The sequence below is a fragment of the Coenobita brevimanus genome, chromosome 77 (assembly GCF_032717465.1).
Source record: "Coenobita brevimanus isolate Jiangsu-jjx chromosome 77, ASM3271746v2, whole genome shotgun sequence".
Lineage (NCBI taxonomy): Eukaryota > Metazoa > Arthropoda > Malacostraca > Decapoda > Coenobitidae > Coenobita > Coenobita brevimanus.
The window spans coordinates 19,607,342-19,622,869 of NC_137030.1; the positions used below are offsets into that span (position 1 = coordinate 19,607,342).

General features: G+C 40.1%; 1 pseudogene; it reads right to left on the reverse strand.

Moving 5' to 3' along the window:
- Nucleotides 1-12,962, reverse strand: part of LOC145408507 (uncharacterized) — a 79,471-nt pseudogene extending 66,509 nt beyond the window's left edge.
- Between the last annotated feature and the right edge of the window lie 2,566 nt (nt 12,963-15,528).

The window sequence follows — 15,528 nt, forward strand, 5'->3', positions numbered from 1 at the left end:
GGCAAATACAACGAATGGAAGACCTTTATCCCAGTCTTTCTGATGTTCCAAACAGTATTTCCTGAGCATCGATTTGAGTGTTTGATGATATCTATCCAACGCTCCCTGAGTCTGGGGATGATAAGCTGAAAACGTGATCTGGGTGATGCCCAACTCTTTCAGAGACTGCTTGAAAACATTTGACATGAAATTACTTCCCCGGTCTGACTGTACCTCCTTGGGCAGACCAAACTTGGTGTAGAACCCCAGCATTTCCTTAACCACGTTCTTTGCTGAGCTATTTCTAAGTGGAATGGCTTCAGGATAACGAGTAGCCATATCAATCAGGGTCAACACATACGAAAATCCTGAAGAAGTCTTAGGAAGAGGGCCCGCAATATCCACCAACACACGGGTGAATGGCGCCTCAAAAGGAGGAATGGGAACTAGAGGTGCAACCTTTTCGGTCTGATTACACTTCCCCACAAGTTGACAGGTGTGACAAGACTTACAATACCAGGAAACATCTCTGAAGATACCTGGCCAGTAGAAGTGTTTCAAAATGCGTGCCACAGTCTTCCTCGCTCCAAGGTGTCCTGCCAAACTGGAATCATGAACCACTCTAATGATATCCTGCCTACAAACACGAGGGATGACAACTTGATGTACAACCTCCCATTCACAGTTGGCTGATGCTGTTGGGGGTCTCCACTTCCTCATACGTACTCCTGACTTTATATAATAACAAGTAGAAGCACCAGCTGACTCTTCCTCACTGCAAGCAGAGTTAGCTAGACCTTTCAACACAGGGTCAGCAACCTGCAACTCAACCAACTCTTGACGAGACAAATTATCAACACTACGGGGTACTGCCTCATCTGGTGAGTGGTCCAAATTAGCAAGATAAGTGTCAGCTAGGATAACATCATCATCATCATTATCCTCTAAGTCACCAGTAACTTTAGACTTAGCCCTAGTGACAGCACACGCAGAGAACACATCAGGGACATCTCAATCCTGGGTCGCAGTTACTGGTTCACTAGACAACTGAGGAGCTGGACACACTTGACTTCCACCAATATCATTTCCAAGTAAGAAAGTTGCACCTGACATTGGGAGTGTCTCAACCAACCCAACCATAACGGAGCCATTAACAAAAGCAGAAACTAAATTCACTCTGCACAGAGGGACAGAGAAGTAATTGTTCCCTACACCTTGTAAGATTACAGTTTCATCAGAGGAATTAACATTAGAGCCTAGAACATTGGTCAGCATAAGGGATTGGCAAGCACCTGTATCACGATATATTTTAACTGATTTCCTGTTATTACTGTCCAGAGGACTGACAAAACCATCAGACAGGAAATTAGCACATGAACTCTTGAGAGTGTCACCCACGTTACTGCTCAAAAGAGGAGCTTCATCATGAGAATTTAATTTACCCCTCAAAGCAGGTTCAGTTAACTCGGTTAAAGAATTCTGGGAACTCTCAAGGATGGACACCAGACCAATTGACTGAATATTTAAAGACTCCTTTTTGTTCACATCACGCTGTCTCCTTAAACATTTCTCTGTAGTATGACCAAGCTTACTATAATAAGTACATTTACTTTTCTGAAATCTAGAGGTGGAGCTGGTATTTACGTCCTGAGAAACATCATCTTTATTCTCTTTCCTGTTACCTGTACTCTGAGTAGAGGCAACGTACAACTTACTCTCAGCTTTCCTTTTTTCTTTAGAATATCTCTTGTGAGTGAGAACATATTCATCAGCTAAAAATGCAGCTTCAGACAAATTATCTATTCTTTTCTCATCAAGATATAGGCTTACATCTTTATTAATACACCTTTTGTAGTCCTCCAGCAAAATCATCTGCTTAAATTTACCAAAATCAGAATCCACATTCTTAGAATTTAACCACTGCTCTAACAGATCTTCTTTGATTTTTGCATACTCAACATGGGATTGCTTATCTTGCTTATAAGTTGTCCTAAATTTTACTCTATAGGCTTCAGGAACAAGCTCATAGGCCTTAAGAATCAAGCTCTTAACTACATCATAATTATCACATTGATCCTGAGGCAAAGATGCATAAGTTACTTGAGCTTTACCGGTGAGAACAGTTTGAAGGAGTACTGGCCAATACTTTTTGGGCCAATTAAAACCTGTAGCTACCCTCTCAAACAACTGAAAATACTTGTTAAATCAGATTCATTAAAAGGAGGGACAAGTTTAACATTTTTAGCCACATCAAAATCATCAGAGCTAGATGATCCAGTTCCACCTTGTTTCATGCGATACTCATGGCCTGCCTGAATCCTAGCAAGTTCAATTTGTGCCTGAGCCTGTGCCTGTGCCTCCTGAATATGAGCCTGAGACTCAGCCTCCTTAGCATTTGCCTGAAACTCAGCCTCCTTAGCACGAGCCTGAAACTCAGCCTCCTTAGCACCGGCCTGAAACTCAGCTTCCTTAGCACGAGCCTCCTGCAGGGCTAGCTGTAACTTAGCTATTTCAATCTGCGTTTGCTCATCTGGATGAGTTACTTTAAAGAAGCTTTCATTAATCATGTCAACAATTTGATCTTTAGAATGATGAGAGCGAACAGCAATTCCCAATTGTTGAGCAACAAGCTTAAGTTCATTCTTTGTTCTGTTTTCTACATCACACACTGTTTGCACATTTGACAAAAAATCTTTGGTTTCATCAAGCGTAGTAATAGTAGACATCATGAATAAATCACAGTCACAAAATATCAAGCAATATTCTTATGATAATATCCTGAATATCCTGGCGAGGTCGCCAAATTTATGTTACGGAACAGAGAGAGATAATGAACTATTCAAGTGAGAATACTAAAATCACTACTGTCCCGCAAAGTTCCAGGTTCAAAACAAAAGAGTTAGGTAAAATTACAAGTTAAAGTTTAATGCTCAAACTAACAACTAAACATTCAGGACTCATAAGGATAATGTAATGGCAAAAAACAGGTGAAATATATGGTTAACTGCAATAGCCGCTATTAACACGAAATTAGCAAGAGTAAATTTATCTAAGTCAGCCCTGATAAAATGAGAAAACCGGATAATGCTCAGTTAATGCAAGATATATTATTACAGATACAAAATATTATCAATAATGGCTGACATCAAAAACTCCACATGAATCACAAAAACCTTACCAGGCCTACGAACCAACACCTTATGCTATATAGTACAAGAAAAAATGTAATAACACTTATACTCAAATTACACAGCAGCTAGATGGTTGGAGACTTCCTGAGCACTCACAAAAATAATAACAACTGTACAGGGGAGGACAGAGATGTGAACAAAATGAGGAGTAGATCTAAGTGGCAATTAATGAGAGACTGAGCTCATTATATAGGGGCCAGCAGAGCTTGATACAACTTGTAAGAAGGACGCGCAAATGAAGCCATAGGGGACAAAGAGTTGACACTCCTGCTCTGAACAACAGAAAGAACGACTTACTCTACTATAAGGGAGGAGAAGGGGGGAGTGAGGTAGAACACGGAAGCTTGGTCACTATGGAAGCCACGAGGTGAATTGTGATCAAACATGCAGCATACTGCACGTTAGAATTATACAAAGGATGATGAAATCATAGGCTATGTGACAATATATATATATATATATATATATATATATATATATATATATATATATATATATATATATATATATATAAACACACACACACGTACCGTATATATATGTATATAGGTAGATAAACATGTATACACTGTATGCAAACGAGGTTGAATGCAACTGCCGTTTCTGCATAGTTTACTTTCTGCTAAGTGTTCTCGGTGCGTCAGGCAAAGCTACATTGATTTTCATTCAGACTTATAAGAAGCTGTCCAAATTTTGTTAGATTTGGTAAAGTTTCGTTGCTTCCTCGGAACAACTTTAGATCAGGTGGAGCTAGACCTCATTATACAGAGGTGTGCCTTTTTTTTTTTTTTTAATGTGAGGCAGAAGGAACCAAAGGTAATGAGCCCGCAAAACTGTTCCTTCCAAGAGAAAAACAAAATACAATAGAGAGCCAAATTCAAGATCCATTCATTTTGAGATGCCTGGACACACTGCGTTTGAAAGACTGGAGATCATAGGAAGCAAGAAATACAGACAGAGAGAGACAGTTCCAGAGTTGATCTGTTGCATAAATGAAGGACTGGGAGTAACAGTTAACTCTTGCATTAGAGAGTTGGACAGAAAAGGGGTGAGAGTTTGCTGCTAGACGAGCGCTACGCGCCCGTTGTAGACGTGGAGGAATGCATGCAGACAGTTCAGAGGAACAGTGACCAGTGAAGTAATGATAGAAAAGAGATAAAGATACAACACTGCGGCGAAGAGACAGAGGTTGAAGGGAGTCAGTAAGAGGGGGAGAGTTAATGGACGAAAAGCCTTTGACTCCACCCTACTGAGAAGAGCTGCATGTGAGGAGCCTCCCCACACATGAGAGTTGTACTCCACACAGGGGTGGATAAAACCCCTGTATAGAGTCAACAATTGTGCAGGGACAAAGAAGGAACGGAGTCGGCTTAGCACACCCAATCGCTTGGAAGCAGATTTTACAAGAGATGTAATATGATCTTTCCAAGACAAGTCCTGAGCAAATGGAACCCCAAGCATGTTCAAGGATGTTGCAGGATTAAGTTGAGTATTATTAAACATAAGTGGGTATGACTGTGGAAGATTTTGTCGGGTTGATAGGTGCAAAAACTGAGTCTTTGATGCATTAAAAACAACCAGATTATTTTTACCCCAGTCAGAGATACGAGCCAAGTCAGACATTAGGTGTGCCATAGCCTCATCCCTTGCCTGTTGAAGTAACTGCTGAGATGGACGTTGTGGGAATCGAATGGAAAGGTGAAGGGTGGAGTCATCAGTGTATGAGTGGATAGGGTTAGATGTACAGCTTAGAAGGTCGTTGATGAATAAAAGGAAGAGAGTTGGTGATAGGACAGAGCCCTGAGGAACACCACTGTTAATAGATCTAGGAGAAGAACGATAGCCGTCTACAACAGCGGCTATAGAACGACCAGAAAGGAAGCTAGAGATGAAGGCACAGATAGAAGGATAGAAACTGTAAGAGGGCAGTTTGGAAATTAAAGATTTATGCCAGACTCGATCGAAAGCCTTTGAGATGTCAAGTGGAATGGCAAAGCTTTCGCCAAAGTCCCGAAAGGAGGATGACCAGGAGTCTGAAAGGTAGGTGAGAAGATTGCCTGTGGAGTGTCCCTGACGGAACCCATACTGACGATCAGAAAGAAGGTTGTGATAGGAAAAATGCTTTAAAATTTTTCTATTAAGAATAGACTCAAAAACTTTTGAGATACAGGATATTAAAGCAATTGGACAATAGTTAGAGGGTTGGGAGTGGTCACCCTTCTTTGGGACTGGCTGAATGAGAGCAAACTTCCAGCAAGAAGGAAAGGTACAAGTTGACAGACAAAGGCGAAAGAGTTTGCCTAGGCAGGGTGTAAGCACAGAAGTACAGTTCTTGAGAACAACAGGAGGGACTCCATCAGGCCCATATGCCTAATTAGTTCTGAGGCCAGTAATGGCAGAAAATACATCAGCTGAAGAAATTTTAATGTTAGCCATGAGGAAGTCAGAGGGGGGATGTGATGAAGGAACAGCACCGGAATCGTCCAAGGTGGAATTGGAGGAGAAAGTCTGAGCGAAGAGATCTGCTTTATCAGTAGAAGAAATAGCTTCAGAGCCATCAGAGTAGAAAAGAGGAGGGAAGGATGATGAGGTAAGTTGTTAGAAAGTTTTTTGGCAAGGTGCCAGAAGGAGCGGGAAGATTTCGAGTTAGAGAGTTGAGAGCATTTGGTATGGATGAAATTATTTTAAGCAGAGCGAAGAACAGACTTAGAACGATTCCGTGAAGAAATGTATAAAATATGTGATTCAGGGGTGGGTTGGCTCCGGTACCTTTTATAGGCCCTCTCCTTGTTGCGGATAGCATTAGAACAAGCGTGATTAAACCAAGGCCTTCGTGCATTAGTCAAAGGATATGAGAAAGGAATATATGCTTCCATGCTCGAGAGAATAACCTTCGTAATGCGCGAAGCACACCCAGATGGCTCCCGGCCATGGAAGCAATAATCATTCCAGGGAAAATCAAAGAAGTACTGCCTGAGGGCCTCCCAATCTGCAGCTCCAAAGTGCTAGAGACGAGGTTTTTTTGGTGGGTCTGCAGGCCGTACCGGAGCAATAGGACAGGTGAAGGTGATAAAGTTATGACTGGAGGAGCTCAATGGAGAGAAAAGATTAACAGTGTAAGCAGAAGGATTAATTGTAAGGAAGAGATCAAGTATGTTGGAGCTCTCTCCAAGGCGGTCAGGGATACGGGTAGGGTGCTGTACAAGCTGCTCTAGGTCATTAAGGATAGAAAAGGTGTAGGCTTGTTCACCAGGTGGATCAGTGAAAGGAGAGGAGAGCCAAAGGTGGTGGTGAACATTGAAATCTCCAAGAATGGAGATTTCAGAGAAAAGAGAAATAGAATGTGTTCCATCGTAGAAGATAGTCAAAGAATTTTTGATAGTCAGTAGAATTAGGAGATAAGTAAACAGCACAGATATATTTAGTCAGAGAATAACAGGAAAGCCGAAGCCAGAGTGTAGAGAATTCAGAAGAATCGAGTTCAGGAACACGAGAGCAAGATAAGTTGTTGTCGTTTATATATACACAACAGCCACCTTTGGCTTTGAAATGAGTATAGCACGTGATTGGTCGGCCAGGAGTGTGTAATGGAAGATGTATGGCTAACTCATTGGTGAAATGAGTTAGCCCGCCGATGTTTGTGATCTTTTCCATGTTGGAAGGATTTATAAATCCACTACTTGTGCGTAAACTGCAGGTTACAGTTCGAAAATGTACAGTGCTTCGAGAAACATGAGCCTACGAAGTTTCTTTTTCGTGATCAATTATTTCAGTACGTTTTTCGAGGTGCTGACGGGTGAGGGAGGTGTTGTGGCCAGTTTGTAGTAATTTTTTATCGAACGGTTCTTGTAGATGACATGTGTGACGCCCGGCCAGTTTAGTCCTTGTCATTTCTACGCAGGTATGAGGCCCACGGTCCTCATTTGTGCAAGTGTGCTATATAAACATTGGCCGACATCTTCACCCTTACGTAGCTGTTAATACCGATGACGTTGTGGGGGAATTACGACGGAGACCATTTATTTCCCCATAAGGGCATCTGTAACTATAACTTCGTAACAGTTGATATTTGGACTCATGATGATAAAACGTTTTTTGTTCAGAAGTCCCTCATCTACCATTTCCCAAACTTATGCCCTTTCCTTCAATATACACTGTATATATCTATCTATCTATCTATCTATATATCTATATCTATATCTATCTATCTATCTATCTATATATATATATATATATATATATGTATATATATATATATATATATATATATATATATATATATATATATATATATATATATATATATATATATATATATATATATGTACTCGTTACCTATCTGAAATAGTAAATATCTGTCTACTTCTTCAGTATATATCATAAGTACATATAAAATCAGCTGCCCACCTCACTCATTAAAACACGTTTAGAGGTGGGTAAGAAGTACTGCAATTTGCCCCGGCCTGATAAATTTTTACTCCCGCAAATCATTAACATAACGGCGCCATTAATGAGCTTATTATCCCATCTATCCAGTTAACTACCTGGAGAATCCTGGCACTGAGCGAGTGTAACCTGGTTAGTGGGTTCATCCCCTACTTAATCTGCCACCGGGGAAAATGAAGAGAGAGAGAGAGAGAGAGAGAGAGAGAGAGAGAGAGAGAGAGAGAGAGAGAGAGAGAGAGAGAGTTGGAGGACGAGATGAATGAAGGTGAAGGGGTGGGACTGAGTAGCACTGAGTCGGGGCTGGAGAGAAAAAGGTAATCTGGTTTTTCCCCCCATCCTGGATCTTCCACCCAGGGAATAATACCCGGAGGTGGGATGGGCGGTAGAGAAAGGAGAAGACGTTGGACGAGTTGTTAGCAGGAGAGGGTAGTTGCAGAGAGGGACGGATGGTGAGAGAGAGATAAAGACTGAGTGTATGAGGGGGAAGAAAGTGAATTGGAAACGCGAGTGTGATTTTGACTTATCTTTGGGAGTTATAGGCATTCTAGTGGTGCAAAGAGATAGGTTTAATTACGAGATGTTTGCACACACTTGGATAGAATAGGTGGGAATACATTGTCATAAGTGGAAGTGTTGGGAGTTAGAGCATGTACTATCATATGATTTTGTAGATTTATGAGTACTGTATATACAGTATGTATGAGACACAACTGGATGCGACTTAATCAACGATGACAACAACAAACCATTACTGCCAAACTGAACTCCACTGGAAATGGCATATTTGTCCTATCTTTTCATATACAGTATGTATGTTTGTATTTGCCTATTTCATTTCTCTATTTATTTATCTATCTATCTAACTATCTGTCTAACTAGTTCTCTATATGTACTGTACACATAAAAATGTCAAAGAAATCTTTTGGATGTAGAAACCTGAATCATGGGTAAAGAAATTCATGAAGGAGAGATCAGACTGACCCAAGTGTTCGCGCCTCTCACACCTGTGTCGTCGCCACTGGACTTCACACACACACACACTCACACACATATATACAGTTGCACCATATATATATATTTCTCTCTCTCTCTCTCTCTCTCTCTCTCTCTCTCTCTCTCTATATATATATATATATACACACACACACACATATATACAGTTGCACCCTATATATATATATATATATATATATATATATATATATATATATATATATATATATATATATATATATATATATATATATATATATATATATACACGAGTATAACTTTAGATGGGTGGATCGATAAGGAAAGATTGACAGATAGATACATAGGTATAGATATTCCTCTGAAATACCATGGATAGCGGATTTGGCTCCACCATGCGAGTTATTTTCTATTTTTGTTTTGTTTTTTTGTTTAATGGCAAACCGCTAAACTATAACCAACATGATCTCGGTGCATACTTACGTCAGTATTGTGATCCTCTTTGTTGTGTGTGTGTGTGTGTGTGTGTGTGTGTGTGTGTGTGTGTGTGTTCTATCTCATGATTAAGCCAAGCCAGTAAATTACTCCCAACGATACCGATCCCTTTCCAATATTTCGAATAGTTTGGTTTCAGTTTTACACCATGACTTGGAATCTCTTGTTTGTAGACACACACCATTTTTTATCCATTTCCTCGACCGAGTCTATTTGCCAATATCAGATTTCATGCCACCGTGTTTATGTGAGCGAATAAATCCCTCACCCCCTCCAAATGCCTTAAGTCCTACCTCCATCTGCAACCCTCAGACACCCCACCACCATCCTCGCGCACCGTATTCTGCCCAAATTTCCCCCCTCATCTTATCTGCCACCCAAGTTTAGTCAACTTTGTCTCAACGTACTTTCTGTGGCCTTTTACCAGGATTGTCTGTTTCCTGCGATCTTTATTTTTCATCTTTTCTGTTTTGTAGCTTCCTCGGTAAGTTTACTTTGCCTTTTCCTTGATCCTTTTTCTGAGATTCGTCATTCCATACGTATATGTTTCAATGTATTTCGTTGTTGTTTTCCTTAATCCAGTGCTATTATTCTGAACCTGCTTTTTAGTTGTTTTCCTTGAAGTTATATTTATTTTCTCACACATATATATATATATATATATATATATATATATAGTAGTCGTGACAATGAAAAATAAAAGATCCCCAAGTCTCTCTCTCTCTCTCTCTCTCTCTCTCTCCACCAACCCAAACCATCCTTCTTCATGCAATCCTTCATTTGTCCCTTCAGCCTCCACTCCGATAGTAAGTAATAAATAATTGAGTTAAAAAAAAAAAAAACTCATGTGGTACGAAGAATAAAACGAAAAAGATGTCAGCGGACTGAAGGAATTAAATTCTAATTAGTCTGCCTTATTAACATACAAGAGGCCAGTAACCCTCTGAGTTCGAGGGCGTCTTTTTAAAAAATTTATTCCTGCCATCGCCTGCCAGTTTATCACCTTGCGATACCTTTATGGACTGAAGTGTTCGATAAATCCCTAATAAACCAAGTCAATGCCAGACGCTTTTCCTAGCATCAATAAAATCGTCCAGTAATTGCAAGTAAAAAAAAAGAAAGAAAGAAAAAAAAAAAAGAGCTGGATTCAAGAAGCATTAGATAAAATATATCGCTATTGGTGGTGTAGTGGAACACCTGCAGGTGGTGGCACCGATATAACTGGATGACTTAACTGCTTCATTATACAAGTCTTTTGACTACTTCTCTATCCCCACAGAAAGACTGAAGGACTGCGGGAGAAACGCATCTTAAGCTTGGGGTTTACCGGGCTTCCGTTTCGCATGAACCTGTGGATAAAACTTGTAATACAGTATATTACTGAAGGAAAAGTGTTTCGAAAATAAGCACTGTATCTGTTTAGTATAAGGAAAATATAATGTAGATTCATCATATTTAGAATGGCATTGAATATTAGGAACTATTCTGAACATGAAAGTTAATTCCTCTCGTTGCGTTCTCTTCTCAGCGTTTATTACATTTAGCGTGAGGAAGAAAAATAATTTTAAGACTGGAAAATACACTACCTCAACCAGATATTAAGTTGCTTTTTCTTCTTACTAAAATCCATGAATGTATGTTAATCCATTTTGATATGACAAGCCAAACTTGGAAAGTATGTGAAAATGGCCATAGAAATCTCTTATATCTAGGTAACTGAATGCACATCTTTGGTTTCATTTGATATGAATAATAAAATACGTAATTAGACCGAACATAATAATAATGGTACACCTTATGAAAGAAGATTTTTGTTTGCTGTAACTAGGAAAACAAGCACATCAACAATGTGCAGTTACACTCCACAGTAAGACACGCTGAGGCTTACAGGGTCACAGCATATGCAAAGAATACCATTGGTAGCTCTAAAACTAACAACGTAGTAATATCATAATCAGCCCTAAAACCGTTTTCTTTAACCATCCCCTTTACTAGGCAACGCTTACTCTTATAACATCCTCCTCCTTTTCCTCATCCTTTGGAAAAAGACTGTGCATTGCCCACTCTGTGAAGTGGGAATCAACACAGATCTAAGGTTTCAGTTTCAATGTAAGAAAAATCAGTGGCTATACGAGAAACGATATAAAGAAACTATACACCATGTGACAAGATATAGAGGAACTATCATTTAAAATGTGAAAATAATAGGACGTGAGTAGACCATTATGAATATGAATATAGGAATTACGTACAAAGTAGATATCAGTACCTATAGGAGAAACAGTCACACAGTTCAGAACTCAGTATTAAGGCTAGAGAAAACTGGCTGCTATTTTGCCCAGGTGGTGAATAAACATATACCTTCCAGCCAACACGGCAGTGCCTGGATCCTCGTTGCTTGGGAATGAATCGTGATAATGGATGACGAGTTGGCAGTAAGGGACAGCTGTGTGGCTTGCATAAACAGTGGCGACGTGGCACACCGATGGGTATATTACTGATGTATGCATTGTGGGATCATAATTCAGTTGTTAAATAATTGTTGTATCTCCAGCGAAAAAATTGGGAATAGGTAGGCGTTAAACAAATTGTATATCCCTAGCATAAAGCTTAGCAACGTAATACGGTAACAGTGTACATTGCCATCGTAGCCATTAGTGATATTATTAGGCTTACAACCGTGTATACGATAGTGCGGGAGGTGTTATGTGTTGTCAGACGAGTTTTTTTTTTTTTTTTTTGTATGCTTACTAGTGTGTGAAAAAGTAGCTCTGAAAGTTTTGAGTCGATTATTTTCAGTTTTAGTGAAAGGATTGAAGGTATCAAAGTTGTCATCGTCAACATCATCATGATCGTCGTCGTCATCATCATCGTCGTTATCGTTGTTTTCATCATCATCATCACCATTATCCTAGTCTGTCAGATATTCATATGGAATCTCGAATAGGAGACCTGAAAACATCAATTTAGACGGTATGGACAGAGTGGTCAGTCAAATGCAAATCTCGGTGAGAGAATAATGAAGTGCATGTTATCCCGAGCCTCATGAAGCATTTATTAGATTAGTTCCATAAATTCAGCAGCTCGACCAGTTAACGCCATGATTCACAGCATCCCTGAACTAGGAAATATATTTGAAGATTGCTTTCTTTTATTGGCTTCGTTTTTCTTTACATTTTAATGGAAATTATGGGAAAAATGATGGTGTAAATTATGTGAAAAAAGGAATGAATGGAAGAAACTGGAGGGTGTCAAAGTTCATGGGACATGGTAGACGTGCGTAGGTAAGGTATGGAAACAACTTCACATCTGCTATGGACATTATATATATATATATATATATATATATATATATATATATATATATATATATATATATATATATATATATATATATATATATATATATATATACAAAGAGCTTAATAGCAACACCTTATTTTGCTCTTCATGATCCCCGTCCACTTGTCAGTCTCGTTTCCACTGAAAAATCACACTTCCTGCATCACTTAATTACCACACAATCTTCATGTAAATAATCTTGCTTCAAGCAGCAGCTCATATACTCCACCTAAGCCAGCCCTGTCCCGCTTTGGAGTTTCCGAATCTCAGTACTTTATAAATCCTCTTCAGACACACATTCCCCTTTCAGCAAGTCCAGGCCAGAAGTTACTGAAGTGTATCTGGAGTTCTTTTCTGTCTGGGGTTCGGCACTTGTCTGTCCCAGTATCAGGCCGGATCATGGATCTCACCTTGCTCACTGCAGCTATTAGCTGGGACCTGACTGATGTCCAAACGAGGACAAACCTCTTCCTCCTCCTCATCATCATCATCCGGACCTCGTTTTCCATCCCAGGGCAGGGTGAGGCGTAGCAGCATCCAGATAGCCACAATTTGCCCAATTCAGTGGGCCACGCTTCGATTCACTTACTGTATCATTCAAGCCCTCGAAATCCTGGCTCCATCAGAAAGGCCACAGAAAAGTTTACCACGTTCTGTAGATTCACATATACCTATCAAATAGAGCCAATCCGAAAGCTGTCACGTTAAAAAGGGGTGCCAGGTCCCTGGTCATACAATTCTCCGCACAAAATTCATCCAGCCAGCTCAGTCTCTTGTCAGATCCTTAGCCTCACCAAGTTCCATACCTCTCCTCCCCACACACACATCCACCACATCCCTCCATCTTCTTCTTTGCTTACCTTGCCTCCTCCCTCCTCCAGATTCGCTCAGATATAGTTTTTTCACCATTCTATTGTTATCCATTCTCTCCACATGATCATACTATCTCAGTACAATGTCTTCGATTCTGGTGTCCACAAACTTCCTCACTCCAAAACCTTCACGAATCACAGTATTCCGTATCCTGTCCACTCTCTGTACTCCACATACATTCCTCAGAAAGTCCCATCTCCACTGCTCTTACTCTTGACTTATCATTTTCTGGCCACACCATAGTCTCACATCCGTATGTTGAAGCTGGCATTAACACACCTTCAGACCTCCTACAGATACCATAACAATCCTTTACCTGCTTGGAAATAATCAGTTAACAAACAGTAAAGTATTAATAACGGCCAGCATGTGAAATATGAGTAAATGAAAGTAAAAGAAAAAACTAAAAGGTGTAGATTTTTCTATCGGTCATTAACCCTCCGTCAACCGACTTGTTGACAGGTAGGGAACACATATGGGTTGGCAATATGGTTACCACGCAGCGTTATAAATGGCTTCCTGGCTTACAGGAAACCATTTAACTTGTCACTCATTGTAAGGGCATCTGAAAGGGAAGGAAGAGAAATAAAAGTGACAGGAAAGATGGGAGAAATAGGAAAAGAAGAGGGCAGACAGAAAAACAATGAAACAGGTGAAGGAAGAAGTAAGTAGTGCTACATCAAGTGCGTGGATGATAGTGGCCTCCATTTGACCACCATTTCTTGGGAGCTTGTTTTGAAAAACAGGGAAGTGGGAGTAAATTATAAAATGTCGCGAAGAAAGATGTGTAAGGTTAGATAACAATAATGGTATCGCGAGTGGCTGTTTGTGTGTGTGTGTGTGTGTGTGTGTGTGTGTGTGTGTGTGTGTGTGTGTGTGTGTGTGTGTGTGTGTGTGTGTGTGTGTGTGTGAATAATTTTATTAATGCAGCGGCTGCAAAGAGGTAGCGGTGCAAATTATTAGAACAAAATTAGCTTAAACTTTGTCATGTAAATGATGAAGAAAAATATATGCAAAAACTGTTTCTTCTCTATCTATCTGTCTACTGCCAAACGCCTTAATCCCGCAAGGGATGGCCACGAACAAATCACTTCCATATCACCCTGCCCCCCGCAATTTGACTGTCCTCTCCCCAGCTCACACAACCGCCTCTCATACACCTCTCCACTCCATCCATCCATCTCATTCTTGGACTCCCGCTCCCTCTCCCCTCCTCCACCTCACTCACATACAGTACCCTCTCCTTAGTCGCTCGCTCTCCATCCTCTCCATATGAATCACCTCAGTGTATTTCTTCCATCGATTTATATCACATCCAGATCCACACCGCAGCGCTCCTTCACTTCCTTATTTGTCAGTCTGTCTCTCCATTAACACAACATACACCTCTCAAATAACTTATTTCCATTGCTCACACTCTTGACTTGTGTCCTTCCCACGAGCTCCAAGCTTCACTTTCATACCTTAGAGTAGGTATTACAATACTATCAAGCAGCGATTTTTTTAACTTCAATGCTCACTTCCCTGTATCTTTTTACTGCTATAAAAAAACCCAGCAAACTTTTTTCCTTGTACCCTTTCAAGCACTTCATTTTCCAAACTTCCATCCTTACTCATCACACTACCCAAGTACTTAAATGCACTCACATTCACCATTTCCTCATCACCCAACCTCAATGTACATTCCGTGACTTCATTTCTCTCGAAGACCATACCTTTACTCCTCCCTACATTCACCTTTAGATTCCGTTTCTTACACTGTTCCAGACTGATTCACCAACTTTTGCAGTTCCCTTCGTCCTCACAATAAAGAATCATCTGCAAACAACACTACACGAAGTTTCCAAACACTGTCCTCACTCGTAAGGGCCACTCCAACATCCACTGCTCTACCTTGTATCTCTTTTATAACCCCATCCATATTCTGATTGAACAACCATGGAATCATGCATTACACATCATTGTTTCAGTCCAACATTCAGATAGAAAAATTCACTCAGTTCACGATCGTCATGCACCGCAGCCTTAGCACCCTCATACGTGATCTTCACGGCATTCATCAACTTCCCATTTACTCAATAATTTCAATGTTTTCCACGTTCCTTGTCTATCCACTCTGTCATGTGCTTACTCCAAATCCTTGAAGGCTGCATACAACTTCTTTCCCGTCTCTAAAAAATTTTCACACTAAAGACCTAAGAATGAATAACTGATCTAAACAACTTCTTCC